General features: G+C 36.7%; 1 protein-coding gene and 1 pseudogene across 1 annotated transcript in view; one reads left to right on the top strand and one right to left on the bottom strand.

Moving 5' to 3' along the window:
- The window catches only part of VPS13B (vacuolar protein sorting 13 homolog B), a 759,954-nt gene that overhangs the window by 211,801 nt on the left and 531,421 nt on the right, over positions 1–16,732 (bottom strand). The window lies entirely within an intron of this gene.
- Positions 3,028–4,809, top strand: LOC121101734 (annotated as a pseudogene).

The raw sequence follows: 16,732 nt of genomic DNA, 5'->3' as shown, positions 1-16,732 counted from the left end.
TTGCCCTTGATAAACGTGTTATTTTATACATGAATTACCATCGCAGCTCAGTAACGTACTAGGTAAAAATTATCTAAGCACATTAAATTAGTTAAAAAAATAGAAGAGTAAATTGCCTTCTATATGAAGCATTTCCTTAAGTGTCACCAATCCATGTTATTTTTTACTTAAAAACCAAACTTGAACAAGCACGTGTGCACTTGGGTAGTACAAATACAGAGTGTTTAGAAAATCAGGGCTTTTTATATTTTATTTCTCTAAGCCAAATGTTCTACCAGATCCCACATAATATAATTGTTCCCAGTTGGATGGCAAAAAAAGTTTTCACAATACTGCAGTAATTATGCAAAAGAGCAGAACTAATGATACCCATCACTGCTTAACAAATAGAATGGTAAAGAGTACTATAGTTTCAACTTTTCCCTTTCATGAAGTTACTTTTCCGGCTCTTTGAAGTAACAATATGAGGCCACTACTGCTTGCTAAGTATCAGTTCAAATATTCACATTTCAAGACCAGCGCTAAATGCAATAAAAGCAGCATGGAGATAGTTCAAGCAAGGTTGTGTTTTACTGTAGCCCATGTTTGGTCTATTGTTCTAATTAAAGTTGTAAATTACAAAAAGGGACCAGTTCTAGTGCTAAACGGACTCTAATACCTTGATCATTATCAGTGTGTTTCAATATGATAAGCCAAACAAATAAAAAAAAGTATACACACCAACCTACCCACACAAGTTCAAATCTTATGGAGATTTTATCTGCAGTGTTGACCTTTAAACTTTCGTGTCTGTCTGTCCTTTTATACATATATGATTTCATAGCATAAGCTCATTTTCAGGAGCTTCTAAATTCATGGAAAAAAATTAGTTCCAGGTGAAACTTTGCATAGAAGGTCTTAACTGAAAGTTTACATTCTCTCTCCCTCTCTTTCTCTACGTCTATCACATATAAAGTTGGAATAGGTTGGTCATTCTTGTTCAAGGAGACCAGATCTAACTGATTTATACTAACTTCTGCATTTAAGTTTGACTTGTTTGCTTTTTGTAATGAATTCAGTTTTTAAAAAATAAAACTTGACACAGTCCGGGAACTTGGATCTTAATCAAAACGGATGCCTTTACATCGGAAACAACAACCTGCTTTGAAATGGCCACAATGTTAATTCTTAAAAAGTGGCTACTGTGTGTACAAGGTAACTACTCTTCATACTCATGAAATCCAAGGTTCATTCCACCGATGTCAATGTGGAAACCATTTTGTCTCAGGGCTGCTTAAAGATTTTCAATAGGATTAAATCAGCTGCAAGTCCTTATTATATCAGGGTTTACAATTGTGTCTGAGTCAGAGTCTGTTTCTCATAGACTTTTACTCAGAGACTGACTTAGATTGGCTCCTTAGAGCTAGTCTGATTTTACTAGAAACAACTGTATCACATCAGCCACTCTCATAAACTTGCCTTAAGATTGAATCAGCCCTGACCCTGAAGCAGATGAAAGTTTACCGAGCCTATGCATTCTCTGTTAAGAGTCACAGAAAAGTTTGCATTTAGTTTCTGCAGCAGGGCAGAAGTAGAATATGCTTATTAACCATTCTAGCGGGCCTTTGCCTTGCAACTATGAACCTGATTTTCTGATAAGAAAACTATAGAACTTGGAGAACTTTCTATTGATAAAAAATACATACAAATTCTTATTTGATTATTTTATCCTTCAAATCACATATACTCCTTTACGGAAACTATGTAGGGTTTATGGAAATGAAACAAGAGTATGCTCTTAAAATGAATTTTTCCCTCGTTTTCAGTACAAGTTAAAAATAATGAAAATGGTTTAAGTATATCCATAATTAACTTTATCCAGTAGCTGGTTTTCACTGCCAAACAGAACATAGTTATTTAACAAAAATACTGAGCTGATTTTATTATATATTTTATTTACTAAATCTAAATAAGCCTGGTTTGGTTAACTGTAGATTCTCCTCAAAGCAAATCTGAATCTTGGTATTCTCTACTATGTAGAGACAAACTTTTATTGGCTACCCGTTCACGTCATGATAGCAGATCAAATCAAAACTGAACTAAAGCTACGTATTGATTCTCTGTGTTCTCATATGTTGTCAATACCTTAATGATGCATGCAATGGACTTGAAATGCAAAATGGTCAAGATGTTAGAGAAAAACATGTGCTTATGCCCTGCAGCCAATTCTTCTTTTCCATTAGAAGAACTTTGTTCTGTGCTGCTACTCCATAAAAATCATCACTAGGCCAAAATGCCCTTCCGCACAAACTGCTTTCATCATAGCCTCTCCCTTTAATCCTTACAAATCTGAACTATTCTCTAAATCAGGTAAATATTCCTAATAATAGTTGAGGTCAGCTAGCCCTACACCATCAGTTAATTTTCATATACTGATATGTCCTAAATAATTCTTGCTGTTCTGAGAAAACAACTTTTTGTATATTAATGAAGGTAATCCAACATCTTATCTTAAGAATATTCTTGATCATGTTGAATTGCTTGAATAAAAGTTCAGAAGTTAAAAAGAAAATGTAGATGAACTCCTCCTAAATATCAGGCATCATCTCTACAAACATTAAAGGAGTAGATAAGTCTGGAAACTCCTGAGAAAACTTTCTCAAAAAGCTTTTTAATAAATTTTAAATAAATTTTAATCATAGCTGTTATATGATTACTAGATGATCTTATCAGAATGTCTCTTGTTAATACTGAATTTCAGAAGATGATATTCACAACAGTTTATCAAATTAGCATCATTAAAGAGAAGTGTTCTTAGTATTTAAAATTTACATCTCTCAAAACTACTCTAAGAACAAAGATTTTTTTTTAAAGATTTTATTTATTTATTTGACAGAGAGAGACAGCCAGTGAGAGAGGGAACACAAGCAGGGGGAATGGGAGAGGAAGAAGCAGGCTCCCAGCGTAGAAGCCTGATGTGGGGCTCGATCCCAGAATGCCAGAATCACACCCTGAGCCGAAGGCAGACGCTTAACGACTGAACCACCCAGGTGCCCCATATATTTTTTTTTTTAATGATAGTTCTAAGGTAATGTTATTCAGTCAAGTATGGTTAATGTTTGGACTTTAGCTATAATAATTCTATGGGATTAAATACTTCCTGAGCTTCTTGAAGATAGAGCCAATGTAAATTAAGCAAAATGTGTAAAAAATATTTCACATTATTCATTCATTCAACAAATTCTTATTAAGCATACACTATTTGCCAGGCACTGCTAGGGACACAACAGAAACAAAGTCCCTGCCTTCATGGAGGTTACATCCCAGTGGGGAAATCAGATCATAAAATTTTATGTAACACACACACACCTGTATTTGCTGATGGACTGCTGGAATATTATGAGAGAAAGACAGGAGACAAAAATGATTTGAATTTTTTGCCTGAGCAATTATAAGTATGAAGAAACAAGGTTCTCCAGGTTATGCAAGCAGCTTCCCAATCTGTCTATGTGTTATGCCAATGCTTTAATAATTCGACTTTCAAACTTTGCCTATTTTCTGAAGAATCATAAATGACCACAGTGATCTTCACATAGGGAGATGACGACACTCACCACCATACCCAAAGTCCCTTTGGGGGACTTTACGATGTCTTCCTAGTTTTTCTATCAAACCAAACCCCCAATCAGCTAAGAACCATTCAAGGGAGAGCTATAATTAGAGATGGTTTTCTAGAATTGGGCCTAGATCTCATTCTGCACAAATACTTGAGGACAGAATGGTGGGCCAAGACATAGAGTCATGCCACATCCCCGGAAAATCAAAATGAGATGTAGAATATTTCTTCAGAGGATTTTGGCCCTTGAATAGCTGAGACTAACAGAATTATTAGCCAGTTGAGATAGAGAAAGGAAGAGAGGGCTGAACTCTTAGAAGACCTTACTATTTCTAATTGTCTTTCAGCATTTCTACTTAGATGTCCCATTATGAATACCATGCATCTAAAAGATCACCATAGGTCCAAGTCTAAAATGGCAGTGGCAGGTGGGTACTGGGTTTCTGGGCTGCTAGGGTGGTCCAGGGCACAGCTGGGGTGGTCCAACTCAAGAGTGATGCCCATGGCAAGGGGGGCCCAGCTCGCATGTGGAAGGCCCTTACCTACTTCTTAGCACTCTCCAGTGTAGGACTGAGCATGCTGCACGTCTTTCTAAATTGGCATCACAGAAAGCATGAGAGCCCTGAGTTCATCTCCCACCCCGATCTCCACATCAGTTCCAAGCCCTTTCCCTGGAGAGATGGTAATCATACTCTATACCATAACTCTCATGTAAATCCATGTCCGACTGCTCATGAAGATGAATAAAGAGAACCTGGACCACTACTCAGTGTGAACCACAGCACTGGTTTGGACCAGGACTCTGTACATGGACCAGAAAAGTATATGGGACCTTAAGTTCACCTTATATCAAATGTTGACCAGTATACTGAACTTCCATTCCTTTGCTCATGGCAGGAGATGGCTTGAATAAATAACTTACATTGGTCAAAAATTAAAAATGAATAAAAAACTAAAAAGATAAAAGATTATCATAACGTTCTAAAATATCTTTTCCCAAAAATATCACCTTTACAACTTAACTTCTTATTTGTTCCTTCCCAAAAGGCTCAAATATTGAATACACCTTCCTGGTCCCTACCAAGTACTGCTGGTCATTCCTTCACTTCATTAGTTACTCTTGTTGTTTCCTTTGTATTTTTTATTCTCACTGGCCCTTCCCATTCTACACTGGCTAATTACAAAAGTTCCTTAATTAGTTTCTTTCACTGGTCTTTCCCTTTCCTAACCTATCCCATATAGCCCGGCTGGATTACTCTTCTCAAAACATTTAAAATAATTTACTTACAAACAGTAAGTAAATCTCACTAGATAGTAAGGTCCATGAAAACAGAGGACTTTTTGCATGTTTATTTTTCTACTTTATCACCTGCATACAGAACAGTGATTGGTACACAGAAGTATTTAGTGAATGAATGAGGAAAGAACTGAAATGAATCATTTGCAAAGCATTTATTTAGGTTCCTGGGTGAAAAAGTAGACATAAGGATCAGTTAAACTGGAAGGCTACCTTCTACGTTAGAGATACTTTACTAAAGATGGTTTTAGAACACATCTGTTCCAAGACTGAAAGAGACCAGGATTTGGACTTGTTGAAATGGCAGTAAAGACACTGATGCTGAAGGAACCACATAAATGAAGAAACAAAAGACAGGAGAGAACATGTGCAAATGTACGGCAAAGGAAATGCCCTGACCGGCTCAAAGAGAAGAGGCGCTAACAGGAATAGTGGAGGACGAGGCTGCAAAGGCAGGAGAAAGCAAGATTCTAGGTGGCAAGTTAAGAAAATGGAATTCTTAGTTTTTCTGCCAGTCTTCTTTAAAGCAGAGCCTTTTGACCACCAGAATCAAAATAATCTAGGGCACCTGTTAAAATAGAGATTCTCAGGCCCTATGTCAAAAGTATCTTACCTGAAGGTGACACCTGGTGACCTACACTTACAACAAACTCCCAGTAATTTTTATGGACACTAATATTTGAGAAACATTGCTATATACAATGGAACATTAAAAGAACTTTCTGAGCAAATAAATGACAAACGGTGCTGTGACCAAAATGTGCAGTGGGAGTAGGGATTGCGGGGGTTGAGAGACTGTAGGTAGCACCACCAGTTAGAAAGTATCAGCCAGATGACCAACATGGGGATGTGAAATTAAATAATATATGGTGTAGTGGGCATTTCTTCTATGAAGCCTTCCCTTTATAAGCCCACAATAACTCTTCTCTCTCCTACAGTCCTGTAGGACATACTATCTTTATCATTTATCTGGTACTTAAGCATATGCTACCTTCTATTGCTATTTTCTTTGAAGCCCTTCGCTCTATCTCTTAACTAGATTATAGCCCTCTTGGGTCCAGAAACATGCTACGTCCCTTTTTGCAGATCTTATGCACAAAGCTTGTATACGAGGTGAGATAAGTATATTGGATGACAGTGATGATGGTGATTAAGATGGCAATACTGATAACCTAACTACTTGATTCCCTGATATTCTCTAAAGCAATACCATGCACTTATTGCATGCTTAGAATGTGCTTGGTACTTTTCTTTGTGCACTTACCATATGTTAAGCACTATTCTTTTTTTTTTTTTTTTATGTGACAGAAAGACAGCCAGTGAGAGAGGGAACACAGCAGGGGGAGTGGGAGAGGAAGAAGAAGGCTCCCAGCGGAGGAGCCCGATGTGGGACTCGATCCCGGAACACCGGGATCACGCCCTGAGCCGAAGGCAGACGCTTAAGGACTGCGCCACCCAGGCACCCCTACTATTCTATATCAACTCATTTAATCCTCAGAACTCTGTAAATTGGGTACTATTATTATCTCCATTTTAAGATAAAGAAACTGAGGCCCAGATAAGTAACTTGCTCAAAATCACACAAATGTGCGTTACAAGGTGTAGGTGGGATTTGAACATTGGAAATATGATTCAAGGGCTCATTTTTAAAATCATCATCTACACAGTCTCTATTTCAGAACCTTATTTCTTTATAGCCCTTACCACAATTTGAAATTTTAAACGTTGTTGTTGTTTTGTTACTATGTCTCCCTACTAGATGGCAAGATCCCTAATTGCAGGGACTAGTTAATTTCGTTCACTATCACATCTCTAATGTTGGGCACATAGTAGATACTCTACAAATACATGCTTTGTAAATGAATGAATGAATGAATGGAAAAAATAAGGAAAAAGAAGTAGGAGTAAAGAGTAGAGGAATGAAGCAACAGATACCATTATGAGTACCTAAGGGACTAGCAAGGCTTTTATTGTTGCAGATTTCAGACAGATGGCTCCCCAGAAAAAGACTTCATCAATACATGAATGTATTTTGAAATGCTGAAAGGAAAAATCCATTTGCAAGGTGCTGGGACCAGGTGTGTCTATTTTAGCAAATCACTGTATTCAAGAACAGGAAGCAGAGCTTGGAGATAGAGCACTGCACTGGGGAACTGAAGACCTGGCTGAGTTCCACTGTTTCCACTAAGTCACACCTGTGTGGGGCTATGTGGGGAAAAAAACTGTCTTTGTTCACAGCTTTCCTTTTGTCGACATGGAGTTAAAATAGGGTAATCTAGGCCAAATTCAAATTCTCAGTTCAATGCATCTGAATCATGCTTCTTAGAGCTGGAAGAGGTTCTGGAGTTCATTGTTTCCAGAGATTTTCAAACTACTTTTTAGCCACAGTACTCTTTCTTCAAAGAAAATATTATGGGGTGATGGGGTAGTGGGTAAGAGACAGGTAGTCAATATGCACAGTATGGAAAACAGATAAAAGCAAAGTTGCCCCAGGATGGTTTTATAATGAATGTGATATGTGTGTGGATTTGAAGGCCACAAAACTCAAATCTGCTACTGGTCAACCGCCCTTTGATATAATTTTTAAAAAGTTTTAATTTAAATTCCAGTTAGTTAACATACAGTGTAATATTAGTTTTAGGTGTACAATATAGTAATTCAACCCTTCCATACAACCCAGTACGCATCACACTCCTTAATCTCCATCACCTCTTCTACCCATCTCCTCACCCCCTCCCCATTCTGGTAACCATCAGTTTGTTCTCTATAGTTAAGAGTCTGTTTCTTGGTTTGCCCCCCCCCTTTTTTTCCCCCTCCGCTCATTTGTTTTGTTTCTTAAATTGCACATATGAGTGAAATCATATGGTATTTGTCTTTCTCTGACTGATTTATTTCGCTTAGGATAAAACTCTCTAGCTCTCCATGTCATTGCAAACGGCAAGATTTCATTCCTTTTTATGGCTAATATTCCATTGTATATATATGCCACACCTTCTTTATCCATTCATCAGTCAATGGACATTTGGGGCTATTTTCATAATTTGGCTATTATAGATAATACTGCTATAAGCATTGGTGTGCATGTATCCCTACGCATTAGTATTTTTGTATTTTTTGGGTAAATACCTAGTAGTGTAATTGTTGGATCACAGGGTAGTTCTATTTTTAACTTTTGGAGGAACCTCCATACTATTTCCACCAGTTTGCATTTTCACCAACAGTGCAAGAAGGTTCCCCTTTCCCTATATCCTCACCAACACCTGTTGTTTCTTGTATTGTTCATTTTAACCATTCTCACAGGTGGTGATATCTCATTGCAGTTTTGATTTGCATTACCCTCATGATCAGTGATGTTGAGCATCTTTTCATGTGTCTGTTAGCCATCTGGATGTCTTCTTTGGGAAAATGTCTATTCATGTCCTCTGCTCATTTTTTTGGTTGGATTATTCATTTTTTTTTGGTGTTGAGTTGTATAAGTTCTTTATATATTTTGGATACTAGCCTTTTAACAGATATGTCATTTGCAAATATCTTCTCCCATCCTGTAGGTTACCTTTCAGTTTTGTTGGTTGTTTCCTTTGCTGTGCAGAAACTTTTTATTTTGATGAAGTCCCAATAGTTTATTTTTGCTTTTTGCTTCCCTTGCCTCAGGAGACCTATCTAGAAAGAAGCTGATAATGGCTGATGTCAAAGAAGTTACTGCTTGTGTTCTCTTCTAGGATTTTTATGGTTTCCTAGCTCACATTTAGGGCTTTCATCCATTTGGAATTTATTTTTGCTTATGGTGTAAGAAAGTGGTCCAGTTTCATTTTTCTGCATGTTGCTGTCCAGTTTTCCCAACACTATTTGTTGGAGACTGCCTTTTTCACATTGTATATTCTTTCCTGCTTTATCAAAGATTAATTGACCATATAGCTGTGGGTTCATTTCTGGGTTTTCTATTCTGTTCCATTGATCTATGTGTCTATTTTTGTGTCAGTACCATACTGCTCTGATCACCACAGCTTTGTAATATAACTTGAAATCTGGAATTGTGATGCCTCCAGCTTTGCTTTTCTTTTTCAAGGTTCCTTTGGCTATTTGGGGTCTTTTGTGGTTCCATACAAATTCACAATCAGTGGAATTTTATTTCTGGGCTGCAAGAGTGGTTCAATATTTGCAAACCAACTGATGTGATACACATTATTAAAAGAAAGGATAAGAATCCTATGATCCCCTCAATAGATGCAGAAAAAGCATTTGACAAAGCACAACATCCACTCATTATAAAAACCCTCAACAAAGTAGGTTTGGAGGGAACATAGCTCAACATAATAAAGACCATGTATGAACAACCCACAGCAAATATCCTAAATGGGGAAAAATTGAGAGCTTTATTCTATAAGGTCAGAAATAAGACAGGGATGTCCACTTTCACCACTGTTATTTAATATAGCACTGGAAGTCCTAGCCACAGTTAGACAACAACAAGAAATAAAAGGTATCCAAACTAGAAGAAGTAAAACTTTTATTATTTGCAGATGACATAATATATATAGAAAACCTGAAAGATTCAACCAAAAAACTAGAACTTATAAACTAATTCAGTACAGTCGCAGGATACAAAATCAATGCACAGAAATCTGTAGCATTTCTACACACCAATAATGAAGCAGCAGAAAAAGAAATGAAGGAATCAATCCCACTGTACCAAATACAAGATGATACCTAGGAATATACTTAACCAAAGAGGTGAAAGACCTGTACTCTGAAAATTATAAAACACTGATGAAAGAAATCGAAGAGGCCACAAAGAAGTGGAAAGACATTCCATGCTCATGGATCAGAAGAATAAATATTGTTAAAATGTCCATATTACCCAAAGCAAACTACACATTTAATGCAATCCCTATCAAAATCAAAAGCATTTTCACATAACTAGAACAAACAATCCTAAAATTTGTATGGAACCACAAAAGATGCTTGATACCTTTTAAAATATATGCTTTAATAATTCACATGCTATATAACCTATTTAAAGTGTAAAAATCAAGGTTTTTTTTCTTCCAAGCTTTTATGTAAATTCCAGTTAACATACAGTGTAATATTAGATTCGGGTATACAGTTTAGTAATTCAATACTTCCATACAATACCTGGTGCTCATCTCAATGCCCTCCTTAATCCCCATCACCTATTTAACTCACCCCCCTGCTCACCTCCCCTCTGGTAACCATCAGTTTATTATCTCGAGTTACGAGTCTGTTTCTTGGTTTTCCTCTCTTCCCCCTCTCCATGTTTGATTTTTTCTTAAATTCCATATATGAGTGAAATCGTAGGGTATTTGTCTTTCTCTGACCAACTTCGCTTAGCAGAATACTCTAGCTCCATTCACATCATTGCAAATGTCAAGATTCTGTTCCTTTTTATGGCAGAATAATATTTCACTACATTTTATTTATTCATTCATTAGTTGATGGACACTTGGGTTGCTTCTGCTTTTTTGTTATTATGAATAATGATGTTATATATATTCAGGTACAAGTTTTTGGGTGGACATATGTTTTCATTTCTCATGGTTACATATGTAGGAGTAGAATTGTTAGATTATATATACATAACTCTGTTTAATCTTTTGAGGAACTGCTAGACCATTTCCAAAAACAGCTGCAACATTTTACATTTTCACCAAGTGTACGAAGGTTCTCATTTCTCCACATCTTTACCAACACTTGCTATTATCTGTCTTTATGATCATAGCCATCCTAGTGGGTGTAAGGCAGTATCTCATAGTGGCGCTGACTTGCATTTCCCTGATGGTCGATGGTATTGATAGTTTCTTCACGTACATATTGGCCATCAACATATTTTCTTTGGAGAAATGTCTATTTTTTAATTGGGTTATTTGTATTTTTATTATTTATATGTAAGGATTCTTTATATATTCTGGATACAAGTCTCTTACTAGATAGGTGATTTGAAAAATTTTCACCCGTTATGTGGGTTGTTTTTACACTCTCTTAATTTTGATGAAGTCCTATTAACTAATTAGGTATAAGCTTTTTGTGTTATATATTCAAAAAATCATTGCGTAATCCTTGGGTAACAAAAATTTATGCTTATGTTTTCTTCTACGTTTCATAGTTTTAGCTCTTACATCTAGGTCTTGATCCATCTTGTGTTAATTTTGTACATGATGCTGCTTCTTTTTATTTCCATAAAATCGGTATTAATATCCCGTTTTATATCAGATTTTAGTAATCTCAGTCTTCTTTTTCTTGGTAAGTCTATCTAAGAGTTTGTCACTTTTGCTGATCTTTTTAAAGACCTGAGTTTTGATTTTGCTAATTTTCTCTATTGTTTTTCTATCTCCCCTTGACATTTAATAGAAATCTTAGAGAAAGTGAGGAGTTTGGGGCTAAGGCTGTAGGAGTTTCCTACCTATGACCACATTGTCTGGGATGGCTCAAGCCAGTCCTTTTCCTACCTGTTGTTTTCTTTATTCATAGTGTGCCATACTATTTCTCAAATTTTCCTGTTCAGATGATAAATTATATGGTCACATACCAAGAACCCTGGCCTAAAATGGGATTTCCTATAGGTTCTATCCAGCTTCCTCCCAGTCCCTTCTTTTTGAGTATTCTTTGTGGTCCTGGCCTCAGATATAAAGTAAAAAAGTGAAATAAGAATGATACAAACCTTGAAGAGATATACTTGCCGCGAGATTGGTGGGGAAAAAAGTTTTTGACAATGCTTGCCAACTAACAAAGAACGTAAAAGAATTAGTCTTCATTCATGTCTCTCTCTCTCTCACTGTTCTTTTCATTCTTTTATAAATAAGTATAAAGTGTGGTTGAGATCGTAGTCAAATATTCTCAGGAACTGCTGTGGATGAAGCAGTCTGTTCATGGGTTGCTGACTTTCCCATCAGGCAGGGTCCTATATTCTATTCTCCAACTCTACCTGTGCACATACTCTTCTCCAATGAAAGACAGCATTCCTTAGTACAGTGCCACCCTTTTGAAATAAGGAATAGTCTTTGAATAAGGGGTATCCTTACTCTCGAAAGAGAGGTTACAGGGCTTAAGAGGTTAAGGGCTTAAGAAAAAATAGGGGATCACACTACTCCCTTTTGCTACTTGCCTCCCACACTTAATCAGACCCAAATCTATGAGATGTCAATAATTTACTTTCTATTCTATTTGTTCTTTCTCCACTCTGCTAGACCCGTACTCTCCAAGCAGTAGGAGATGGGTTTTTGATTCAGTGCCTCTGCTTTTCCTAATACGCCAAAGGCATATACGCAACAAATACACTTTTATAAATTATTGCAGTATATTTCATTCACAATAGGGGTCAGGAAACTTCATTCAATATTTCTAGAAAAACTCTCCACTAATCAAGGAACATTGAATATATTCTAATGTACTTTATTTGAACCTTAAAATCTTTTATTTGTACCTTATTAGTCTAGAAATCTAATCTGTTGTGTTGGCTTGATTATTGCATGTTACTTACAAGACTTCATTTTATTTTAACCAAATGTGCTTATTTTTTTCCTGCTATATTGGTCTTTAGACTTTACTTAAGAGAGGATATTTTAAGAACTGAAGTTCTAAAATATTTTACAAGAACTTGTTTGTTAACAAGAATTTGCTTGATATGAAAGTTAAATCACAATGAAAAATTTGGTATGCTCAAGGTTTTCACTGGAACTAAAATGCTCATTAAAAGTCATGGAAAAATATTACTGCTATTTTTGGCAATAAAACACAATGATGAAACAAAGCTTCCTTAACAATGTAAAGACAGTGGGACAGTGACTCAAGGCACTGGCAGATATTTTATTTTGATACTTAATGTAGTTCACAGAATACCAGTTGACTTTATTCTTAGGAACACATTTAAAAAATGGCAGTGATGGATTTTCAGGCCTGGTTACACCTACCAGGAAAATGACGCAACCATTATTCACCTCTCCCAACTATGGTTTTTACTGGCATCTTCTATGAGTTACACTTTGGCACTCTTCTAAACATCATCAGGCCACAAGCTCAGTCTAAATCAAATATTTTTATAAACTAAACAATCCAGTGCTAAAAACTACCCAAGTTACAAAGACCTAATGCTGTTTCCGTTCCAAAGAATGGGCTATTTTATAGGGGAAAAAGTGCTTACTACATTAAAAAGGAAATAGTGCTTTAACCCAAAAAAACTAAGCTGTACAGAACGTTGAAAAAACAGGATCAAACCAGCACTGGCCACCAAGTGACAGACGTAACCTGCTAATGACCTTTTTCCAATCTCTGTAACTTATGAGACCACTAACAGATTATTTAGGTAAGTTAGTTCATATAGTATTGGGTCAGTTAAGTTAGATTCATAAAAAAAAATTCTGTTCATAGACATAGTCTGCATCCCTAATTCTGGCTAACATTCTTGCAAGTACGAGCCACTATTCACATTACTATTGCAAAAGAACGAGTCCAGTATATGTCCTACTGATGATAGGTGAGTACCATTACCTCTGCATGTGGAGAGTATCTGATTTTCAAAAAGTTGAGGGAATACAAACAAGTAAAGCTGGCAAGTGAAACTAATAAACCAGTGAAACGTTCATTTTCCTACATTAAATACAGATATACTAAAGCATATTCTTTGTACTTGCTGCAAGTTTTAATTTGCAATTAGTTATATAGTGCCTGGTACATAATAGGCATGTTGGAAAATACTTGTTGAATGAATGAATGCAAAATATCTGGTTCCCATATAAATCTGGGAAAGCCATATAATGTCAAGTTCTACATAAGTAATATTTGGGAAGCCATAGCAATTACATCATACCTTCTCCTTTTCCTTGAAAAACAAAGACCATCAGTCTTTACCCGAGAAGTTTTGTAACTGGACTAACTGTTCAGCTCTACTGATCTCCCTCACTATTACTCCTCCTCCTCCTCCTCCTTCTCCTCCTCCTCCTCCTTCTGTTTTGTTTTGTTTTTGATCTCTCTCACTTTTATCACCTCTATTGATGTTTTTATCGCATAGGACATTATACTGGTCAACAACTGTAAAATATTTGCTAGAGACACTCATTAAATACATCCGTCATTTATTCGTTTAACAAACTGGTGCTGAGCTTCTGCTATGTGCCCAGTAAATTTTAGGCATGGAGGATGTATCAGTGAACAAAAAAAGAAATTGAAACAAACCCCCAAATCCTGTTCTTATGGAGCCTATATTCTATGAAAGTAGAAGTAACAAATATAATAAGTAAGTCATATAGTATGTAGGTAAATCATAGGGGGTATGAGGAGAAGAGCAGGCAGGGGACACCAGGATTTCTAAGGAAGGATAGCAATTTTTAAAGGGTAGTCATGCTAGGCCTCATTAAGAAGGAGATATTTGAGCAAGCAGCTGCTGGGAAAGGTCTCCACAGAGGCCTGGTGGCAGGAAGCATGCCAGGCATGCTCCAGAAACAGCCAAGGGGCCAGTATGGCTGGAACAGAGTAAACAATGGAGAGTGCAATAGGAGAGGAAGTCAAAGACTAATGGAGGGGCCAGATCATACAGGGCCTGGAAAGCTGTCGTTGTAAAGGCTTTAAGTTTTCTCTGAGAGAAACAGGAGCTAGTGAAGAAAGCTTTTGAGGGGACAACAGAATCATTTAGCTTAGGTTTTAAAAGGATCCCTGGCTGCAGTTTTGAGAATACAAGGAAGGGAGAATAGAATACAAAAAAGGAGATGAGTCAGGAAGCTACCTACTTAGCAATCTAGGTGAGACACGGTGGCTTGGACAAAGGCAAAATAGTGAAGGTGGTGAGAAGTCGAATTCTGGGTATATTTTGGAGGTACGACCGACAGGATTGCCTGACACATTAGATACGATGTACAAAAGAAAAAGAGGTGAGTATGACTTCATAAATTTTGGCTTTAGCAACTGGAAAAATGGGAGTTGTCAATGACTGATATGAAAAAAGACTATGGGTGGAGTAGGTCTGAAGGAAGAGAAAGATGAGAAATTCCATTTTGAACATGTTAACCTCATACAGTGAAATGCCATGATCCTCACATTACCATCCCAGTTCATTCTCCTCATCATGCATTTATTTGTAGATTAAAAATAAATCTATTGCCTTTTATATTTTCAGGCATTCTAGCTAGCATTGTACTGGAAACCTTATGTGTCTTTTATTCATTAGAACCAACATTTCTCTGACTGCAGTAGCTGGAAATTCTAGTCTACCAACTAGAAATGAAGAGAAGTTTCTGCTTGCCTTTCGCTTACCAAAACCAAATGTGTTTATAGCTTCTTGTCTCCTAGATTCAAGAACAATTTGGGCAAGATGAAATGGCTATGGAATAAGAATCTGAGGATCTACAGGTCAAACTCTGGCTCTTCCACTTACCTGTGATGAGACCACAACATCTCAATGATAACAACACAAAATAAATAATACACCTACTTCATAAGAATGGTGTGAGATTAAATTCTTTTTTTTAATTGTATATTTTTATTTTTTTAATGTTTTTAAAATAATTTTTATTTTGTTTTATTAGTCACCATACAGTACCTCCCCAGTTTTTGATGCAGTGTTCCGTGATTCATTATTTGCATATAACACCCAGTGCACCATGCAATATGTGCCCTCCTTAATACCCATCACCGGCCTATCCCAGTCCCCCACCCCTTTCCCCTCTGAAGATTCTGTAAGTGAAAAAGTTCCATGCATTGTGAGAATTATACCAATGTTAGAAGCTATTAATACATTGTCCATCACTTGCCGAATATTTTACACATGACTTCTCTACTGTTTTTGCTCATTCATTTATTCATTCATGCATTCCAGCATCTTACAAAAAGGAATGAATGTAGATGGAAATTCTTGGAATAATCTCTTAACAAACTGGTGAAAGACTTCTGAGCAACTTTCTGGGGGTTTCTTCACCCTTTCACTCTACCCTTCTAAGAGCTACTTAGATAATAGTTACCTTAATGATTTATCTTATGTAGGACTGATTCCTTTACAATGAATTCTGCAACCAAACATCCACACTAAAATTAAAGGACAAAAAAGCCCTGGTAAAATAACAGCAGGCAGCCTGATAAAAGAAACACCAATGAAAAGTGGGCCGTGGTACACATTACTGGAAGAGTCAACTGGACTGATTCCAGGTCAGAACAAAGCTAACTCTTAAGATATGACTTGTGAGAGATGAGAACAATGATATGTGGCAGGAGAGGAAAGAGTGGGTCAGGGTCTTGGCCCTGACTAGTGTCAATTTATTTTGTAAGAACTTTAGCCTGCCCTTGATGGCCTTTCATTCTTATATATGGACAAGAGAGCATATGCAAGTAATCTTATTATGGAGAAGAGAGAGTATGCAAGTAATCTTACTCAACCATCTGATCATATGCAGAGAGACTGGGAATTTTGCGGACAAAAGAGGGTAGGTGCCCAGTTTTGGGACGTGAAGGTTTCTTAAGAATCTTGGTGAGTTAGCAATAGAACAGATTCCTGTGTTCTTAAACAAACAAAATTGTGGAAATAATCTCAAGCTTTAACAACTTTCCTTAACTGAAGGAGTCTGTGATGAGGATCCTTTAGTAATTCTTTCTGAACTATGTTCTCAGACACAATTTTATTAGGGCATTTATTCATTTAGTTACTGATGGGGGTATATTCTGACATAAGTTATGAGCTCTTTCAAGGTTGGGAAGATATTACAGTCATCCTTGTAACCACAGGGCCCCTGGAACATACATTATAGAGAGTCAATAAAAGTCATTTTCCTGATTCTCCTACTCTCCCACCTCTTTATTTCTGAAAGGCTAACTCCAGAGCTCTTGTAGTGAGATCTCATGTA

This window comes from Ursus maritimus, unplaced genomic scaffold (assembly GCF_017311325.1).
Source record: "Ursus maritimus isolate PB19 unplaced genomic scaffold, ASM1731132v1 scaffold_9, whole genome shotgun sequence".
In the NCBI taxonomy this organism is placed as follows: Eukaryota; Metazoa; Chordata; class Mammalia; order Carnivora; family Ursidae; genus Ursus; species Ursus maritimus.
Note: the sequence above shows the minus strand (reverse complement) of the source record. Positions and strands in the feature narration are given on the sequence as shown.